This window comes from Triturus cristatus, chromosome 5_2 (assembly GCF_964204655.1).
Source record: "Triturus cristatus chromosome 5_2, aTriCri1.1, whole genome shotgun sequence".
Lineage (NCBI taxonomy): Eukaryota > Metazoa > Chordata > Amphibia > Caudata > Salamandridae > Triturus > Triturus cristatus.
The window spans coordinates 465524132-465546227 of NC_140588.1; the positions used below are offsets into that span (position 1 = coordinate 465524132).

Below are 22096 nucleotides of genomic sequence, written 5' to 3' on the forward strand. Positions count from 1 at the left end.
GTGGCACGTACTGAAAAGTTTAAAGGTGAGTCGGTGATATAACTGAGTGTGTTCTTGAGCAACAGGAAAGCGAGTGACAACCATGGGGAACATTTTTGCACTTGAGGTGTCCAGAGAAAATGGCTTAAAATCGAAAATCTGGTTACGTTGTTCCCTTGACGCTCCCTTGGGGGTGAAGCAAAGTTTATTTAGTAACAATGACAATAATGTCAGGCATTTTGTTTCTATCAGGGAATGCACCTGGAAGTTTAGTCAGTAATGAATCTGTGGATTCAATATTCCTTAGTAGTAAAAAGAAATGTCAGTTTATTGCGGGCTTTATTAAAAATAACCAAAAGCTGCAAATGAGCAAGGAGCTATAGTCAAGCCGAGGCTGAGAAAAACAAAAAGAATTGGCAAAGCCATTAAGGCTTGCCTTTTGGTAACTAATGCTGATATATTTGTTTTGCCGATGCTGTTCAGCATCAGCAAAAATGTTACAAATACATGTTGCCATTAAAAGTGCAGCCCTGGCAACAAAAAAGAAAGAAAAAAAGATGAATATTTTGACATGCACATGCTTCATCATGCATGCGTGTATATTTGTCATGAAGTTCCGGCGGCCCAGCGCGATGACGTATACACACAGATGCATCACCATGCATGTTTGCATCTATCACATAGCATACCACCATTTTTTTTAATTTACGCTCCAAGATGGTGGCTGTCAACCTTGAATCTGTAAATTTAAAAATAAAAAGGATTTCAATTTGTGCGAAGAGCAGTTTTCAAAAGGAGCGGCCTGGCCATAAAGTGCAGCTGCCGCCCTCAACGAAAAGACCACTATGGGAGGATTGGGGAGGGCAATTTATGAGCGGGTAGTGGGTAGTAATTTTGTGGGTAGTGGGTAGTTTCTTCATCTTTCTTTTTTCCCTCGTGTGACTCCTGCCATCACTGTATTTTTTCCCTTTGTTTGTTCCTGTGTTTTGTGCCTCGTCGTTGTTTTGCCTTCTTTTGTACCTGGTTTGCCCTTATTCTCTGTGCAGTGCCCATTGTATTCTTGCTCTCAGGTTACTCTGCCCTCCCCTTCTCTCTCGCTGGTTTTACCACCGTTCCCGCCCCCGCCTCCCAGCTGCACGTTCCCGCCCCTCTCCCCTACATATTGGTGGCCGCGCGTAGTGGGCGCTCCGCTGGCAAGCCCGTCTGCGTCCTTGCGCGACCCGACCACGCCCAGCGCCAGAAACCCTGGAACTCTGCACCGCCACCGCTATGGATCATCAGCACTCCACGCACTCAACCCAGGCCGCAACAACAACTACAAGCTAGCTTCGCCGGCCGACACCCACAGACCCTTCAGCTGTCACTGCTGCCGGCACACCTGCAGCACCGCCAAGACCACGGACCCAGCGAAACCCGCCCGCACAAACACAACCAAACCGAAGTCCCTGCAATGCATCCTCCTAAATGGCCAAGGGTACAAGATCTCCAGAAAGGACTGCCACACCCGCCCGGGAGGAGGAATCGCCATCGTCCACAAATTCACCCTCAGCCTGAGCACACTCCCCGACGATCACACAGACATGATGGAACATCTACACTTCAAGATACAGACCAACCCCACCACCACCCTGCGAGGAACCCTCATCTACCGACCCCCTGGACCCCACGGACCGTTTGCCAACTCCATCACGGACATCATCTCCCCGCATGCCATCGCATCCACCAACTACACCGTGCTGGGAGACCTCAACTTCCACATAGACAACCAACTGGACCCCAACACTGCATCCCTCCTGGACAACCTCCACAACATTGGACTTTGCCAGATTGTGACCGAGCCCATGCACTCAGCAGGACACACCCTCCAACCCCTCTTCACAACAGGAAACTCCATCACCTTCAGCCACACCACCGAACATCCATGGACCGACCACCGTTGCGTCCACTTCACCTTCAGAACACCCATCATCTGCAGACACCAGCACCCGCTCCCACGAAGAAACTGGACCAAAATCACAGACGACTAGCTTACCTCTTCACTCAGCAACTCCACCCCAACCATCACGGAAAAGGACGACCCCAACACAGCAGCCCAAACCCTGCACTGATGGATCTCCAACAGAGCCAACACCATAGCCCCCCTCAAGAAAAACAACAACACCCACGCCAAGAAAGCCAGATGGTTCACCTTCGAACTCCGGGAGTCCAGATGCACCCACCGCCGCCTCGAAAAGACCTGGAGGAACACCAAATCCACAGAAGCACACAACAACTTCAAAGCCGCTACCAACGCACACCACCAACTCATCAGAGAAACGAGGAAAAAAGCAATTGAAGACAGAATCTCCACACATGCATACAACAGCAAAGAGCTCTTCAACATCATCAAGGAGTTCGCCCAACCCATCAGCGAATCCACGGACATCCCTCCCTCACAAGACCTCTGCGACAAACTCAACACCTTCTTTCACCACAAAATCAAGAGCATCTACGACAACTTCAACGAAGACAACGAACACACGGAACCTCCACCAAAAACCCCGACACCCTGAAATCAACGATTGACAGCTGGAAAGCTCTCACCACCAAAGACACACTGAAGACAATGAAGTCAATCCACTCCGGGGCCCCCACGGACCCCTGCCCCCACCACATCTTGAACAGAGCCGCCGATACCATCGCACCCACGCTCCGCCACACCCTCAACTGCTCCCTGGTGACCGCCTCCTTCCCTGATGACTGGAAACACGCCGAGGTCAACCCCCTCCTGAATAAACTTGCGGCGGACCCCACAGCCTCAAAAATTACAGACCCATCTCCCTGCTCCTGTTCCCTGCGAAAGTTGTTGAGAAAGCCATCAACAGCCATCTCGCCACGTTCATCAAAGAGAACAACTTCCTCGACTCCTCCCAATCCGGCTTCAGGAAAAACCACAGCACGGAAACTGCCCTCTTCGCCGCAACTGATGACACCCGCACCCTACTGGACAAAGGATAAACAGTAGCTCTCATCCTCCTCGACCTCTCAGCGGATTTCGCCAGTCTCCCACCGCACCCTATTACGCAGACTTCACGACGCAGGGATCCAGGACAAGACCCTCGACTGGATCAGCTCCTTCCTCTCCAGCAGAACGCAGCGGGTCAGACTCCCCCTTTCCTCTCGGACCCTAAGCCAACCACCTGCGGAGTCCCCTAGGGATCCTCCCTCAGCCCGACACTCTTCAAAGTCTACATGGTTCCACTCGCCCCCATCGTCAGAACCTACGGACTCAACATTGTGTCATACGCAGACGACACCCAACTCATCCTCTCCCTATCCAACGAACCCAACACCGCCAGACACAACTTTCGAGAAGGCATGAAAGCCGTCGCCAAATGGATGAAAAACAGCTGCCTACAATTTAACACCAGCAAGACGGAAGTACTAATCATTGGTCCAAACCCCGACACCTGGAACGACACCTGGTGGCCCTCCACCATTGGAAACCTGCCCACCCCCACGGACCACGCACGCAACTTGGGAATCCTCCTGGACTCCGAGCTCAAAATGGACCGTCAGATCAATGCAGTCTCGTCCTCATGCTTCCACACCCTCCGCCTCCTATGTAAGACCTTCAAATAGATCCCCCCCGAGCACAGAAAGACTGTCACTCATGACCTGGTCACAAGTAGACTCGACTCTATGCCGGAATAAACAAAAACTTCACCCGCAAGCTACAGAACATCCAAAACGCTGCCGCAAGACTGTTCCTCAACCTGCTGAAACACTGCCACATCTCCCAGCACCTGTGCACACTCCACTGGCTCCCCATCGAGGCAAGAGCCACCTTCAAGATGCTCACCCCCCGACATAAGGCCCTCCACAACACCAGACCAGCATACCTCAATAGCAGACTCAATTTCCACGCACCCCAAAGGACCCTACGATCAGCCCAGCTCTCCTACGCCATGGTCCCACACACAAGAAAAACCAGATTGGGAGGCCGCTTCTTCTCCTTCCTCACGGCCAAGGCCTGGAACACACTTCCGCTCCACCTCCGGCAGACAACATCACTTCCCATCTTCGTAAGAGACCTCAAGACCTGGCTCTTCGACAGACCCCCTCCCTGATGGGCTGGAACCTGCACCCCCCCCCTCCCCCAGCGTTTTGAGACCCTCATGGGTGAGCAGTCACGCTTAACAAACCCATGATTGATTGATTAATTAGGGTAAGAATATATATATATATATATATATATATATATATATATATATATATATATATATATATATATATATATATATATATATATGCAAGGAACTTCGTCTTCAAATTCCAATCCACAGGGAAAGACGACCATATATATATATATGCACAAAGCCCCTCCAGTCAAGAAAAGGAGGAGGCCACACAGGGAGTAGATTCAGAAACGTTTATTCCACACAGCTTAAGGCATGATGCATTTCGGCTAATAAAGCCTTCCTCGGATGCCACTGTAGTAATCAGGATGCTGCCCCACCTGCGCTTTCAAATAGTCCTGCGCTCTCCTATTGGTGAGAGCACCAGCCAACCCCTGTCACATGACCGCACATCAGAAGCAGTGTAGTATACACTGCAACTCCCAGATACCACCTCACCGGGATAGATGCTGCCTGGGGATGGACATGATGAATTCTGTCCAGATGAAATAAAATGCTGGGCAGGACTGGCGCAGAGTGTCCGAAATGAAATAATCCTGGATGACAAAGTGTCCCAAAACGCTTCCTTATCTCCCCGTATACGTCCCAGCCTCGTGAAATAAGGATCAAACAGGCCGTGAGCAGAAAAACATATATATATACATTTTTTTATTAACAAGCTATGCTCCAGGGGAAGAACAAACACAAGAAGAGGAAGGAAAGCCATAGAAAAGGAAACAAGCAAATGAGATTGACTTGAAAGCCAATAAATGGTAAATAATAGCTGACCCAAAGCCCATTGCAAACATTGTTATTGCGCCTTCGACAACAGACAGCTAAAGTCTGTCTGTAGGCAAGACCTAAAAGTAAAAAAGTGGTGTTAGAACATGTGCCTCTGCCTGAAAGACTGTGGCATCATCTCATGTACAATAGATTATGTTGAAGACTGTTCTGCAGTTTGCTGTATATTATTAAAGGGGTAAAGGACACTTCGACCATTTTGTTACAACTATTGGTAAATTGATCTGTCTCATTTTTTTACAAAGGGGATACGCACTATTCCATCAATGTCTTTTATCTTGCCTATCACAGTAAATTAATGCAACAGAGTTGAAATATTAAGGAAATATTCAAGCTAAAAAGACAAGCAAGGTGAGTCTTGCAAATGCCGGGGAAATACCGTTAGTGGGACTCTCAGGATCTTGGATAGGGTGGACTCCCAAATCCCAGGGGCCTCACTGGATGGGAACTGTATTGTTCTGCATTTGATTCAAAATACATTACAGAGAAAATCTTAGCTCAACCCAAGGGAAAGAAAAAAGGGTGAATTTACTATGGAAATTTTAAAATTCAGTTAGGGGGTGTTAGAAATGGGGGTCTCTCATTGACAATGCTATACACCTTTGTCCAAATAGGGACCCTTGCTTCTAGTAAGGGAAAGGGGGATACACTCCTGAATAACCCCTGCTCACCCCCTTGGTAGCTTGGCACGAGCAGAAAGGCTTATCTCAGGGGCAGTGAGTAAAGCATTTGTGAACACTTACAGTAATACAGTGAAAACACTACAAATGGACACCACACGAGTTTAGAACAAGCATTGGCATAGCCAATAGGTCTCGCCTTTGGGACCTTATAAGTGTTTAGTTATGCAGCACAATATCCTAGGTGCAACAACATCAACTGTTGCATGCCTAAACACTTATAAGGTCCAAAAGGCGAGACCTATTGGCTATGCCAAGGCTTGTTTTAAATCCCGTCAATTGCTCTCTCGAGATTTGACACACAGAGTTTGGAAAATGTGGTCAGTTAACAATACATGGCTGAATTGTTCCAATATCCCGTCTTCTGCCGTTGCTTGCTCGTAGTTGCAGAAATAAAACTGCTAGCCCCCAGGTTTGGCTTGTTGGTGGGCTGTTAAGAGTGAGACTAATGAGGGCCACTTACTGAGACACATTTCTGAGCATTTACAGAGTGTCAGTAAAAACCAGCCTGAATAAACACTGGAAGGCCCTCAGTGATAAAAATAACAAACACTGCCGACCCCTTCAGCCACAGTCTGTATCCTACACATGAAACTAAGCATACTTCAACCAGCAAAGTAGAGATGAAAGTAACCAGACCTCACTGTGGTAGACCAGGGACACAGCCAACCAGATAGTAACAAGAAAAGGACCCAAAGGACACATTTTTCATTTCAAATTAATTTCACTGCAATTTAGCATGAAACTGGATTAATTTTATAAACACTTTGGTTTCCATTGAGACCATGGTGCATTCTGGTACTTGTAGTCTGTCGTTTTACAATCTTTCACGTGCTCTCCTTGATTCAAAGCCAATCTCAGAATACGCTTAAGCAATCTTTTTATACATTACCAGATACCAGAGCTGCTCAATTTTTCAACAGTGGCATAAGACTTTAAACAAATATGGTGAAATGCGGGCCCTTCTAAAGCCTTTAGTATGTAGCTGTTGGCATCCAATGAGTCCTCAGAGTGTTTACTTAACAGCAGTTTTTATACCACAAAAATGTATCGATCAGGGTGTTGTGTGCGCTCTCACAAACTATACTTGGAGAAAAGCAGCACCCCACCTCCTCCACGTGAAGCAAGCGCCTTCATGATCACTGCCAGAAAACCCAAGCACTGGCGTCTTCCTGAACACCGGCAGTGTGCTGAGTAATGCAGTTCATAGCTGATTACTGAAGAAGTATGTGGAGGAGGGAGCGCTGGGCAGATTACTTCCAGCAACCCTGCTCTTGGGAAGTCAGCAGGACTGGCTTGAGGAATGAGTCCTGTCATGAAGTATAGTTCATCTGAGCTGCACAGCACTAAACGCGTATTTTTTTCACTTAATACACCCGCAGCTCATTGTAAGGTAAATAAGATGTAAGGCCGGAGCAAACGATGTATATTGTCCTTGACAGGTTAATTTCACCAGGCCACCCACTCTGCCATATGTAAAGAACAAGCCGTGGTGCGTGCGTGCACGCAGTCTTCACTTTAAAGAACAAGCCCGGGAGTGGTGCGTGTGCGCGCAGTCTGCTCTTTTTCAAAGCAAATACTCGTGCTTGTGGCGCGCCCCAGCGCGCTCCCGCAAGGTGGATGCCGCCACAAGCACGAGTGTGTGCTTCGAAAAAGTGCAGAACGACGGCTAAAGGTCCTCCTAAGTAGCGCATGCACGCTGCGTAGGCGAAACCTAAAAATAAGTAATCTTTACTAGACTTAACACAAGACCAAACAACAAAAATCCACAATTCTGTAATAAAAATATGACAATGGTAGAAATAGCTTAGTTCACTGTAGATGGTAAATGCGGCACTTTACTCTCAAAGTACCTTGTATGCGTCACCCAATACAAACAAAAGGGTCGCAGGGAAGGCGATGCGTCGGTTCCTTGCTTCGGGGGAGGTGATGCGTCGGTTCCTTACTGCAGCGTAGGGGAGTTGATGCGTCGGTTCCTTACCCGAGAGGAGGTGATGCGTTGGTTTCTTACTGTGATCTGGTGCGATGCAAGAAGATGGTGCCTCGATGCGATGCGACGATGCGGTGCGATGAGCCAAAATGGCGTCTTTGATGTGATGCGACAACGGGGGTGCGATGCATGCACGCCCGACGGCCATGCGGCGAAATCAATGATCTTTGGAGCACCGACAGGCCCTGCAACACGTTTCTCCGGTGATGCGACGGCAACCTCTGCGGCGGCGGCACACTTCTCCGGTGATGCGACACGTTTCGTCAGTGATGCGACAGTGAACAGCTGTGGCAGCGGCACACTTCTTCAGCAATGCGACAGCAGCTGCTGCGGCGGCGACATGCTTCTCCTCGTTGCGTCGCGCTTCCAGCTCCCAGCGACACGCAGTCTCTCAGAGGGCCCAAACAACAGCAGGCACCTCACTGCAGGTCAGAATTCCCAGCAAGGAAATTCAGGGGAAGCTGGTGGTGAAGCTTTTGTGTCCCTGAGACTTCAGACAGGAAGCAAGCTCAGTTCAAGCCCTTGGAGATCTTCCTCAAGATGACAAAGCAAACAGCAAAGTCCTTTTCTCCTTTCCTTGGCAACAAGTAACCATTGCAGCCCAACCACAGACAGCAAACAGCACAGGGGCAGTAATCCTCCTTCAGCTTCTCCGGTTTCTTCTCCTTGGCAAAGGTTCCTCTTGATTTTCCAGAAGTGATCTAAAGTTCTGGGGACTGGGTCCCCCTTTTTATACATACAAATCCTTTATCTCTGAAGGCAGAGAGTGTCTGTACCTAGTCCAAACCAGGTCTGGGTGTATTCTGCCAGTGCACAACTTCTTCCTTCGTCAGTGTGGGATAGGGTCATCAGACACACCACAGGTGGTGGAGCCAGCATTGTGGAAGGTAGGCAACACTCTATTCAGGCCCAGGTGCTACTCCTCCCACCACTCCTAATGCAGATAGGTCTATTCAGCCTAGTACTGACTCCCCTGTCTCCTGGAGCCACCCCAGCCCCTGTCACTCACAAGCCAGACATGGAATACACAAACCTAGCAGAGGCAGGCTGCAAGGTTAGGCAAGAAAATGCCTATTTTCTAAAAGTGGTATTTTCAAACACAGAATGTTAAAACCAACTTTACTAAAAGATGTATTTTATCATTCTGAGTTCAGGCATACTAAATTGGTTTTTCTACCAAGTTCCCTGGGTCAGTTAGGATTATAAGATGTTATAATCAAACTGCCCATTCTGGCCAATGGGAACAGGTAGCCTTACAATAGTGAAAAACTAAATTGGCTGTAATTCAATATCAGGACTTGCCACATAAATCAGGGCATGTCCTACCTTTTAAATACAATGCACCCTGCCCATGGGGGTACCTTGGGCCTACCTTAGGGGTGACTAACATGTAGAAAAGGGAAGGTTTAGGGACTGGTAAGTGGGTGCACTTGCCAAGTCGACATGGCAGCCACTGGCTGCACACAGGCTCTGCAATGGTAGGCCTGAGTCACATTTAACAAGCTGCTTCTGTGGGTGGCACAATCAGTGATGCAAGCCCACCAGCAGCATTTGATTTACAGGCCCTGGGCAAACATGGTGCACTGCACTAGGGTCTGACAAGTAAATCAAATAAGCCAATCATGGAGTCACTAATCCAATACAACACTTTACAATAGAGAGCATATGCACTTTAGCACTGATCAGCAGGGAAGAAGTGCCCAGAGTCATAACACCACCAACAACAGGTCAGAAAAAATACAGGTGGAAGGCAAAAAGTTCAGGGATGACCCTGCAAAAAAGGGACAAGTCCAACAGGGGGTATTTGAGGATTCTTTCCAGTAGTTTGCAAACTTAGTATACAATATGGAGTAAATGTATGTATACAAGTGAGATGTAAAATGCATTGGGACGGTTTGTGGGTATCTTCAATGTTTCAACTTTGTGGGTGTCCAACCTTTTTCCACCCCTACCTGCCTACTCCCTCAGACATCCCAGGTCCGACTCCTAACCCAAAATTTAACATACATATGGATTATCCCCAATTGTAAGTGTCTGTCTGCAAAATAGATTGTGAACAAGGTTCCTATCGTTCCAAGCGCTTAAGGAAAGTATATAAATATGTAAAAATGCAATATGCAACTGGACAGCTGACAAGTACAAACTCTGATTTCACTTAAGCTTAGTGGCACTTTTGCATTTAGAGATACTTTGGTCAATTTCACAAAGTGTTTTCAGTATGTGAGACACAGATGTATACAATTCATAACTTCTACATGAGATGTGATGCACTAAGTCAGAATTGAAATGCAATGAGGCTAGGGTCCATCGGTGTGCTGAAGGTTTGCAATGTCTTTGTAGCTTATACCGTCATATGTTTTTTACGGATCTGTACTAACCCTGGGCGAGACACTACGCTTCGCCCACGTAGTGTACGTAGCGCTGCCTGCTTCGCAGTTTTCGAAGTAGGCGAAGCAGGCAGCGCTACGCACACGCCAGGGCGAAGCGTAGCTGCCTGCCTCCCGCCCGCCCTCCTTTTTAAAACATACCCTAATTGTAAATTAAATAAAAGTAAAGACTCTTACTTGAAGCGCGGCGTCTCCAGGGCTCCCTCTTCCTGGTTTCCAACTTCTTCTGACAAATGCGCATGCGCGGACGCCCGCGCATGTGCATTTCTTGCGAGAAATGCACATGCGCGGGCGTCTGCGCATGCGCATTTGTCAGAAGAAGTTGGAAATCAGGAAGAGGGAGCCCCGGAGACGCCGCGCTTCAGGTAAGTGTCTTTACTATTATTTAATTTACAATTAGGGTATGTTTTAAAAGGAGGGCGGGCGGGAGGTGGGTGGCGCGTAGTGGGGCTACGCGGAGCACGTAGTGTGCGTAGATTTGGGCACACTACGCGCTGCTTCACGTAGCCCCACTACGCCCACTACGCCCACCCTTAATCTGTACATGTGGAGTTTAAAAGGAGTTGGTGCACATGATGCACAAATTTGTACCTTTCTGGATTTAGAAAAAAACGACATAATGCATTTCCCTCACTTATCGGCTTTTCTTTTTTTTCTTTTTTATTATTTTTTATTAGGATTTTATAAGTTGTGTACAGTCATATACATTTCTTGTTACAGCATGGTTTGCTCTTAGAAGAGTAATAAAGAAGGAAAGGATAGTGCAGTCAGAGGGAAAAGAAGAGAGGAATTGTGAAGCCCAGTAGGGAGGTTTACTGTACACAGGCTAGACATTCCCATGACATTTCCTTGCTTCAGATTTTACTGTTCAAAAAAGCCTTGGACCATAGTTCTTGTGGACCTGAGGCTCAGTTTGAGGTTCTAGACTGGCTGGCGGCTTTGATTCTGACAGCTCAAGGGGGTTTTTGCGGGTCCAGATATCTGTCTAGGGTCTTCCACAAACCCCTGGAGGATGCCTTCCATGGGGAGTACTGCAGCGCCAAGCTGTCAGCTCCCCTTAGGTACGTTATCCAGTTTAGCCAGCTATGGAAGGTTGCTTTGCTTGAGTCTTTCGAGTTGTTTAGCACCGTTTTGACCGCTGCTGTCAGCAAAAGGTCCATTAGTTCCTCCTCCTTTTCCGATGTGAGATCTGTCCTTATGAATGCTGTGACAAGGGAGGCGAAGTCTCTGTTTGTTTTGCGTTTGAACACCTCGTCTATAAAGTCAAACACCCTACACCAGAAAACCTTGAGTGTTGGGCATTGGAAGATTATGTGTGCTAAATCCCCTTTCTGTGTGTTGCAATTCCTGCAGAGGTAGTCCTCCCTAAGGCCAAGTGTGTGTAGCCGGTCTGGGGTCCAGTATGATTTGTGGAGTAGCTAGAGTTTGGTTTGTGCTAGGACAGGGGTGATCTTGTTTTGTGTGGCCGAGGTCCAGATCTTTTCCCACTCCTGCGCGCTTAAACGGGTGTCTAATTGTTTGTCCCAGAATTCGCTTATTTTTGCATTGAGTTTAGTATTATTCGGGCGCAGTAACTTATAAATGTGTGATACTTGGTGTCCTAGTTTGTTGATGTTAGCAACATAACGGAAGATCGAAGGTGGGTGCTGACTAGTTTGACCTTTGATAGGGCTGTCCTAACTTTTAGAAATCTGTAGAGGTCTAGGTCTTCTAGATGGTAACTGGCTTTCAGGTCCGTGAAAGTGATGGGGCCTGACCCCTTGTCTAGTTGATGTGGGAAGCAAATGCCCTTCTCTATCCATGACTCAAAGCTCAGGCTCTTCCCCTTATATTTGATTTTGCTGTTTGCCTATAAAGATTCTGATTTGGTACCCCTGATGGTGACCTCCAATTTCCTGTCCAACTTTTGTATTGCTATCTTGGTGTTTTTAAAAATCTGCTTGGACGTTTCTGGGTAGGTGTTTGTTGTGAGCAGTGTGAGGGGGTGCATGTTGTTTAGTATGGCCTTTTCTACCTGTAGCCATGTTGGGGAGTAGTCTGGCGATGGGGTCACCCACTGAGTACCCTGTTTTTCCAGGAAAGCAAGTTGGTAGGTTTTGAAATCTGCCAGGTTCAGTCCTCCCTGAGCTTTAGCGAGTCTCAACTTCCTAATGCTGATCCTTGCTTTCTTGTCCTGCCATAGGAATTTGGTGATTATCTTGTCGATTTTCCGGTGGTAATCGTCTGTAAGGAGGAGGGGGAGCATACTTGACAGGTAATTGATCATCGGCGTGATCATCATTTTTATTGTTTCTCTTCGCCCCCACCATGTGATGTATTTCGGGCTCCATGCCTCTAGCAGTTTTTTTACTTTTTCCAGCAGAGCATTTTCGTTGTGGCGTAAGGAGCTGTATAGGTCTGTTCCGAAGAGTATGCCTAAGTATTTAATGTTTCCCGTCTGCCAAGTCAAGCCGGAATCTCCCAGCGAGTCTCTAGTACAGTGTATGTTTAGTGGTTTGCATTCTGATTTGTCGTTGTTTAGCTTGTAACCTGATAGGTTGGAGTACTGTGTGATTGTGTTCATAAGGGCCTTAATTGAGGTTTTCGGTTGTTCAGTTACTATTAGGATGTCGTACGCGTACGCGGCTAGTTTTACAACGGTGTCTTTGATTCCTACCCCTTTTATGTCCTCGTTTAGTTTTATCCCTTGAATAAGGGGTTCTAAGGCTAATAGGAACAGTGATGGTGATAGTGGGCAGCCCTGTCTGGTTCCCTGTTTCAGCTTGAAGGGTCTCGACAGTGAGCCGTTAATGGAGATGCAGGCTGAGGGGGATTGATAGAGGGCCATTGCCATCTTTATGTATGGCTCTCCCAAGTTGAATGAATGTATGCATTCCTCTAGAAAGGCCCACAACACTTTGTCGACGGCTTTCTCTGCGTCTAAGGCAATTGCCACTGCTGGCTCCGTTTTTGTGGAGGTTTGCTCTAGAATGTGGCAGAATAAGCGTGTGTTGTCACTTGACATGCGGTTGCGCATGAAGCCAACTTGGGCGTTGTTGACTAGTTTAGGGAGGATTGAATTTAGTCTAACCGCCAGTATTTTGGCTTAGATTTTACAGTCCACATTGATGAGGGATATGGGTCTGTAATTCTTTGGGCATGTTTGGTCCTTGCCTTCTTTAGGAATGACTATAATATTTGCCTCTGTCATGGAGTGGGGAACTGATCCTGTTTTTACTGTTTGGTTGAACACTCTTTTCATGGCAGGGGTTAGTTGGTTCTTAAAGGCCTTATAGAAATCCGCCGAATATCCATCTGGGCCTGGTGCCTTATTTTTTTTAAGCGATTTGATGGCTCTTTCTATTTCAGGGCCGCTGATTTTTTGACCCAGTCTTGTCGACTCTGAGGGGTCTAGCTTGGGTAGACCTAAGCCCTCTAAATACCTGGTACATTCCTCTTGGTTAAAAGTCTGCTCTGAGTTGTATAGCTCTGCGTAGAACTCTTGGAATATTTGGAGGATGTCCTTGTGTCTTGTGTGGGTGATGTTTTTAGCGTCTGTTATTGATGCGATTGCTCCCTGATTATGTTTGTGTTTCAGGTATGTTGCGAGTAGCTTCCCTGCTCTGTTCGCTTCGCATAGGCTGCGTGCTTTGCATTTGTTGAACCAAAGCCCCGCCCTTTCGCTCAGAATTTTATTGTACTCATATTTACGCTGTGTTAGTGTGTTTAGGAGAGCTCCATTCCTAGAGTTTTTGGAGTGGTCTAGTTCTAGCTTTTTTATCTCCGCTTCTAGTTGGTCTGTTCTCATGTCGTCTTTTTGTTTATTCTCGCCTTGATTCCTATTAGTGTGCCCTTGATCGTTGCCTTCAAGGCCTCCCACAGGGTGTCTGTGCCAGTCTCCGGGGTGTCATTGTGGTGTAGGTAGTCAGCTATGGCCACCTCTATTTCTTTCCTTTTCTGTGGGTCAGAGAAGATTTCTTTATTAAAGCGCCATCTTCTAGGGGTATCTTCGTTGTGGTATCCGCTTAATTTTAGGCTAATGACTGAGTGGTCTGATAGTAGCCTTGGTGCTATTTCTGACTGGTCTAGCAGGTGCGTGTGTGTCCCTGATATTAAAAATGTAGTCTATCCTGGTGTAGGAGTTGTGCGGACAGGAGTAGAAGGTATAGTCTCTCGTGTCTGGGTGTTGTAGTCTCCATGCGTCTTTGAGGTTAAATCTGTTGCAAATGTTCTGTAGCGTTGCGTGGGACCTCGTGTGATGGTATGAGCATGTGGACTGTCTGTCTAGTGTGTGGTCGAGTGGGATGTTGAGGTCTCCTGCCATGATTGTGAGTTCGTCCTGGGGGAGCTTGTCCAGTGCCTCAGCAACGGTCTCCCAAAAGGCAGGGTCATCAGTGTTGGGGCCATATACATTTGCTACATGGAACTTTTCATCCCCTCTTGACAGGTTTGTAATCAGAAGTCTGCCCTCCTTATCTCGGGAGTGGGAGTCTATCCTCATCCTAGACTTCTTGGACACTAGAGTCAACACACCGCGCTTCTTTTTTTTCAGCTGGTCTGCTATCCAGTTGGCTCTGATGAGTTTTAAGTCATCCTCATCGAGTTTAGTTTCCTGTAGTTGGATTATATCGCCTTTAGTCTTTTCCAGGTATCTTACTATCTTCCTACGTTTGATGGGGTGATTCAGGCCTGTGACGTTTAGGCAAACTATGCTATGGCCTGCGGCTAGGGTGAGTGTTTTGTTACCCGTCATCTGGTGGTATGTTTTGCGCTAGTCTCATGAATATAGGCTTTTGCTGCATGTGGGTTTGAGTGTGTTCTGGAGTCTCGGTGTGTCTTTCTGGTAAAGCTTGGAACACTGTGGGTGATGTACGCTGGTGTGCGTCTAGTTGTGTGTACACTGTGAAGAAGAAAAGTTTGGAAGAAATAAAAAATAGAGAAAGAGAAAAATAGAGAAACATACTGGAGAGCCCCCTCTACCTTGCCCCCCTCCTCCCCTCCCTCCCCCTCACTTGTTTGTAGGAGGTGCGACAGCAGAATCGCCGTTCCGCCTCCACTTATCGACTTTTCTTAAGAGACCCATCTAGGTATAAGAGGTGCAGAAAGCGTAGGAAAGTAAGCCTAAAGTCTATGGACATTTATACACGAGACATATTTTCTTAAAATATTTTCCAAGAAATGATTGTTTCCTAATCTTGCAAATGCAGAATCTCCACATTACTGAGCTATTTAAAAGTAATTGTCTATATAATATTAATCACTATTTATTTATTTCCTGTCTAACAGCACATTACAAGTGCTCTGGTAAAAGGACGCACTAATACTGTACAGGGCATTTCAGATAATAGTGTGGTTTGGTTTTATCCAGGTACACTATCACTGCACCATAACAATGTCTGTAGGCCCCGTCTAGGACTAATAAAATAAAATAGCATGTTTTCATCTCTTCTTAGCTGCAAAACTTGGAATATTGTTTTTTATTTCCCTTCACTGGTTATGTCTTACATGAGGCTTAGCTGTGGCTTACTGCTGTATTTGCTAAAGTAAGATGGTTACTCACAGAAAATGTTTTGGGTGAATCATAAAACTTTTGTGCTCAAGTATGAATGTCATACTCCCGGAAATTCTTGAACAAGTCAAATCAAAGAAGAAACACAAAAAACTTTGCAAATTAGGCTGACAGAGATAGGAAAACATGGGTATCCCAAGAACATATGTGTGTTACTTTTGAAAATCAGAAGTTCTGTCTGGTATTCTTCGGTGTTTTTGTAAATCAGATAACCCGAAGTAAATCTCACTTTTAGTTTTACATTTTCAAAGGTCTTGTGTTTCCCTGGATTCAGCCGTACGTCCAGACCTGTACTTCTTATGGCCATCAACATGAATATAGTCTTTACGTTTCATTCTGCTATTCACTGGTCTTTGATATCAAAATCATAATATCAACATTAGAGAAAGATGGTTGCCGAAGCAAGTTATTTTATGGATCGGAGATCAGAAGGAATATAAAAAGACGAAGACTCCTGTGGGGTGTTTCAAGTTTTAGACACAATCCAAACCCAGGTGAAGGTCACATAATATCTGAAAAAAGGTTTTCCATATTAAGTTCTTGTTAAATTTATGCCAATTTCCCACCCAGACATACCAACATGCGGCTTCCTCCGTTTGGAGACAGTAAAATAACCGGCACGTCAGTAAAGTAAACTTGTGACATTTATTAAAATAGTGTACTGCAGCATTCATAAACGTTCCTGCGTGTAGGTGTTTGGCCGTGTGCAGTGCCAAAGGGAGGATTTTAGAGCGTTGGACCTACGATTTAAAGACAGGGTGGCTTGAACCTTAAAAAATACATGTTATTAGAGTCATCGATCAAATGTATATTCAAGCCAGCTGACATCTTGTTAATTCTTTTTAATGTAAAATATAAAGACTTTTCTCAAAACAATATTATTTTTGACAACTTATGCTGTGCACATCCCACCTGAATAGTCACTTTTTGCCTAAAGTAGTGTTACTGATGTGCATGTCAGTGGTACTCTGTCAGAACCCCTTTTTAGAGGGCCACAGGGCAGGCAGGGGTTCCGGGCCCCATCTTGGTGGTTGGGGCCTTTTACCCCTGCAGTCCTGGACCTCTGCCTGCTATGAGGTTTGTGCGGCTGGGACAAGCACTCCCCCTTAAGCACTTGACTCTCCACTTGACTCTCAGTAGTAGCGCGGGTCGAGCTGTCCAAAGCTTTGGAAGAGGAGGTGAAGTATCAGTGTAGGCATAAACACTGACTCAATGTGCCCTCCACAACCTCAGTGTGCCCGCCGCAACCCCAATAAATCAAATCGAGCCCAAACCTGAATCTTAACGAAAAACAAGCTTTTGTTACTCATAACAGTTCAAATCTATCACATTTAAATTAATAAACACAATTCCTTGCAGAGCCACGTCTATCGTGTCGGGTAAGTTCACTCGAGTCCCTCCCGTCTAGGCCCACTCCTCTGTTCTGAAGTGCCTAGGTCAGTGATTCTTAACCTTTTGACTTCTGTGGACTCCCACTTAATCATCACTGGATGTCAGGGTCCCCCACTGAATCATTATCGGAATCTGGGCACCCCCACTGAGTTATTACTGGAAGCAATGGACACCAGGCTAAGCATTTTCGATGATTTGAACTGCAAAACAATGCACAAAATATCCAGAAATAAACATCCATCAAACAAATACACAAATGATTAAATATTCTATTTAATTCACAAACAAATATAAAAAATCAAAATGTTAATAGTTAGGTTGTGGCCTCTCATTGTCCATATTATATTCTGTTTCATACACTTGGACTGCTCCTAAGAATGACTCTGATGGCACTAACTTAATATTTAGCCCCCCATTTCAGATTCCTTCACACTTACAGAAAGTTTTAAGATTTTCTGTTGTACATTTTATGGCTTCATTTATATACACTTTATTTATTTGTTAATATTATTTAATGTTCTATGCAGGCACAGACCCCTTGAGCAGGTTTTGCGGACCCCAAGGGGTCCCCGTACCACCGAGTAAGAACCACTGGTCTAGGTTGTATATGAGGCTACTCTCCCACAGGTTCAACCCATCTGCTGTAGCCTTCTGGTCAAGAAGCTTGTAGTAAGTGATAGAAAGTTTCTCATACAGTTTCCACATGCAGCGCATCGTGCCTTAGTCGCCAAGTCCCTGTTCGATGTGTCTTACCCAGGTGATAGCAAAAAATGTAGTCGTCCCCTTCTATGCTCCAGCCTGTGTTCCAGTTGTTTCCGCTCTGGGATGGAAGTGCTGCGGCCTGGCGTCAGGCACAGTACCCTTGGCGATGTAGGAACCGTCTCTGGCAGTGGAGGACCCTTTCGGCAGCATTCGGCGATCCAGCTGGAAGAAATTTCCTAACCAGGGTTCTAGACCTACATACAGTTGGGGCACTCTGTGCTAAGGTGCACATCTGTTACCTGGTACAGGACTTTCCGTCCCAACATACTCTTTATCAACCTTGTACAAATCTAAGGCTAATTCAATCAAGTCAGAATTCATGCATATCATCTAGTTAGACTAAGGGTCTGATTTAGAGTTCGGCAGATAATGTATTCCATCACAACTGTGACGGATACCCCATCCACAGTATTACAAGGGCATTATATCCTATGGCGCTTGTAATTAGGAAGGTGAGATATCCCTCACATTTGTGATGGAGTATTCTATCCACCAAACTCTAAATCAGGCCCTAAGTGGCCTGCATCAGAAACACAACCCGATGAGCCAATTAGCCAGGAATACAGAAAAACGATTCAATTGATATTTAGGTCTGGCTTGATAGCACAGCTGTTTGTTACCTAATGTTACCCATGCTTTAAAAACAGACATTGGGGCTTTTTTATAAGGGTAAACATAATGCCTGCAAGAAATTCACAAAGAGCTGTAAATCCAATAAAGGGGATCGCCCCCATGAGTTTGGAAATCTCTCATAAATTCCACTGAATGGGTGGGAAGTGGGCATTCCAGTGGACCCCCCCCCCCTCCACACCCCTGAGCCCCTCGTATGACCGTTAGGCACGCTCGCTTCGCTCACTCGCCATAGGGCACTCATCCATAACTTTTACACCGCACCACTTTCAAATGTCACCAGCCCCCACTGTCCCTTAAGTATTGCAGCTATGATCTGGATTACTTTGGAGACTTCGGGCTCAGTCTTAGAAGGCATGATTGTAAATTCGGCAGCAAAGATTGTCCTTAGGAACAGCAGGTGTGTAGGCCTGCTTAATTTGAGCCGGTGCTGTCCCTTGCTCAGCACTGGCACCTAATACTCGGGACAGGTGCTTTTAGCACCAGTTAAGGACACACCTATTTAGAAGCTACAGGATTTTTCCCAGACTCACAGGATGTTGAGCCACGCCGAGCATCGCACCGGGTTCTCTAGCTCCCAAAATCGGCAGCTCTACCCATTATGCCAAGTCCTCTGCAGGTTTATAAGTGCCGGGTTCTCCAGTCAGGAGGCAGTTGCACCATCACATTTATCCTGTTAGCTCTGCCTCCTGAGGAGAACCCCTGCACTTTTTATTTTACAAATTAACCGAAAGCATGTTCCGGGGGGTAAGAGGTGTTTTAAGGATTGAAGGCAGCAAGCAGTAAGAAATTGGCTCGATTAGCAAAGTTATCATTTCTAATATTTCTTCTTCACATACAAACGGGCTATCGGGAGAGGTGGCATACAAACGCCTGCTATGGAGCCTCATCAGTTTATGGATGCCATACATCTCAGATATATATGTCTACATGGGAATGTGCCATTTCCACATGAGTGAAAATCAGCATTTACACGAGACCGCATTACACTATTACAAAGCACGTTTTAACGATTCAGAGGACGTCTGTAATACCTAATGTGCATGGATGTATTTTGTGCCTGTGTGATATGAGGAGGTGTAACCTCATTTACATGTGGGCATGGCCCAGACAAAGCAGGGCAGGCACTTTTCCGTGGGCTTGCACCATATTACAGATGCGTGGCATATGGGAAAAAGACGTTCAAGGATGTGCTGCATCCCAGAGGGAGCAGCGAAGGTCCCCAGATGTCCTCTAGGAGCCCTTTCACCCCCTCACACCACTCCGTCTTTCACGGCTCTATTCCGAAAATGATCATGTGCACTCATAGATAGCAACTTTTTGTGTACAATTAATTCTGTGTATGGTTACCAGATACACTCAATTAGGAGGCATACTACCACAAAGTACCAGGAGACCAATCTTCAGTTTGATGCATGCTAGCCTTTTCATTTTCACCAGACTGACTTGGTCGTGGCTACTTTCACCTCAGATTTCAAAACACACCATACTAAGTCATCCTTTACTCCCATTCCCAACATACGCTGTCTCATACATCACACACCTGTTCAAACTAGAAAGAACACTGCACAATATAAACATTAATAACTACATCAGACTTCAACACCCCATCATATATTCCCCTCCTGTATACCTCCATCCATCCAATATTATATGAGTACACACCCACATTCATACAGTCATTAACTCAACGTTATATATGACCACAGAAGCACCATAATATGTGCGCACAAACCTTAGTATATGATCAAATTCCCCACTGCACAACCATACATCTCTACCCTGCAGCGTACTTTCAATTAACTCACATGAAATAGACACACAGCCACCAGAGTATGCCAAAACGCCTCCACCCATACAGCAGAACACCCACAATGGAACACTCTCAGAGCTAACATAACACTGCAGCACCGACACGGCCACCGTTCACCCATGATTTACAGTGTGACCTTAATCACACACTCATATATTCTTTTACAGACTTACAGACATAAACGATTGGCTCAAACACATTACATTACAAGCTTACTCAAGTAACAAAAGATTTAACACATCCACCATCATATACCTGCACAGCCATAATTATACAACACAGAACAAATAGCTCATGCATCAAAACATACACTATCGTACATATACACAAATGCCAACAAACCTACGTCCCACCACTATTACATACCAATATGGCTCACATAATGCACTCACACAGCTACTCTTTACCAATGCTCAACAGTGTCAGTTTAAATAACCTCTGCACACTGTTATTGAACCTTTCAAACGCTCATAACACAGGCGTTATGAAATAATAGGAGTAGTTATTACCATCATTAGTGCGACGAAGTTGGTACACAAGGTAAAGGGAGCACCTTCAATTTGCAATTTCTTAACTTTTTGCTGCAAAGCAACTATAAAAAATATTTGTCAAACGCCCTTTCAAATTATTTTTTTAAAGAAATGTCTTCTTTTTAGATGTATTTCATTTGGCATGTGTTAAATTGGTTTATGTATTTTGTAAGTCTATTTATCTCCATCACACTTTTCCTTTAACACTACGTTCCTTATAATTATCCACATCCACCTTGAAATCCCTGTATGGCCTATCTCTCTCTCTGCTATCTCTCTCTCTATCCACGTGTTCCCTTACATAGTTTTGTATTTTTGCGGTAGCTTTCACTTAAGTTATCTACTTTATGCATTCCCTGCAAATTCTTTATTTGCCTTTTCTTTCGTTTGTAGTCGTGATACATTTCTTACTTTGGCCCTGTTATCACTGTGGTCCCCTTACGGTCTGTTCACCAACCAAGCCTTCCCTCTGAGTGCCCCGAGCTCATTTTCCAATTGATATTGTCTGAGTCTTCGTACTTCACTTGAAGCATATGTATATGCCCCCATATACATTTTCAGCCCATAGAAAATAAAATATAAATGTGATACACACTAAAATCTCCATTTAAATTAACAAAGGCAAAAAATAGTTAGGTTCCTTTTTTGTGTTAAAATATATTTACATGTATGTCTATTCTTAAGTATTGCTTTATCAAAAAAAATTTGGTGTGGTTACTTTTCACTTTTTATAAGTAAAATGCATTTGGCACAGCACCTGAGATTAATTAAAGCATTCCATCCATCCGATTTTTGTTTTCTTTAGTGTGATGCCGTAAATGTGCCCAATATAGCTAGATGTGGGTCTTGGCTCACTGTGCTATAGAACACAAGCTATACCCCTACCAAAGAGGCCCAAATAAACCGAAACCGGCTTGAGGTTGTGTCCCTGTTCTTAGGAAACCCAGTCTGGCAGTTCGGGCTAGGCTGTTCTTATTGGAGCAGGACCAAGGATGATTTAAGCACTGCAGCTTCCTATCTGAGGTGGCATGGTGGGCAAACAAATGATGAACTGCGATGCGGCCCGACTTAATTACCAGTGGCTGAGATTAATTAAATTCAGATATTGCACCCATCACTTTTTTGTTTTCGTTATTGCTTTACAAGTAGCAACCCCAGTGCCAGTCGTCGCACCTGATTCTAACCCAACATGTAAAGACATTATGGATGGCAATAAATATAATCTCCCTTTTTCCCAGAATATCTTTTGGAACCTGTGAGAAAATATCTGTTTATGCACGGTCATCTCCATTTTCTTGCTGAATTTTCTTGCTGGTTTTTAGACTATACACATTGGGGCACTACTGTCCAGTGCCCTTTATATGTCTGCAATATGTAGAAATTGACTAATACGTGATTGGCTCATTTAATTTTCTTATAAGAACTTA

General features: G+C 45.4%; 1 protein-coding gene across 1 annotated transcript in view; it reads right to left on the reverse strand.

Annotated features, from left to right (window-relative positions):
• The window catches only part of SUGCT (succinyl-CoA:glutarate-CoA transferase), a 3154468-nt gene that overhangs the window by 2058672 nt on the left and 1073700 nt on the right, over positions 1–22096 (reverse strand). The window lies entirely within an intron of this gene.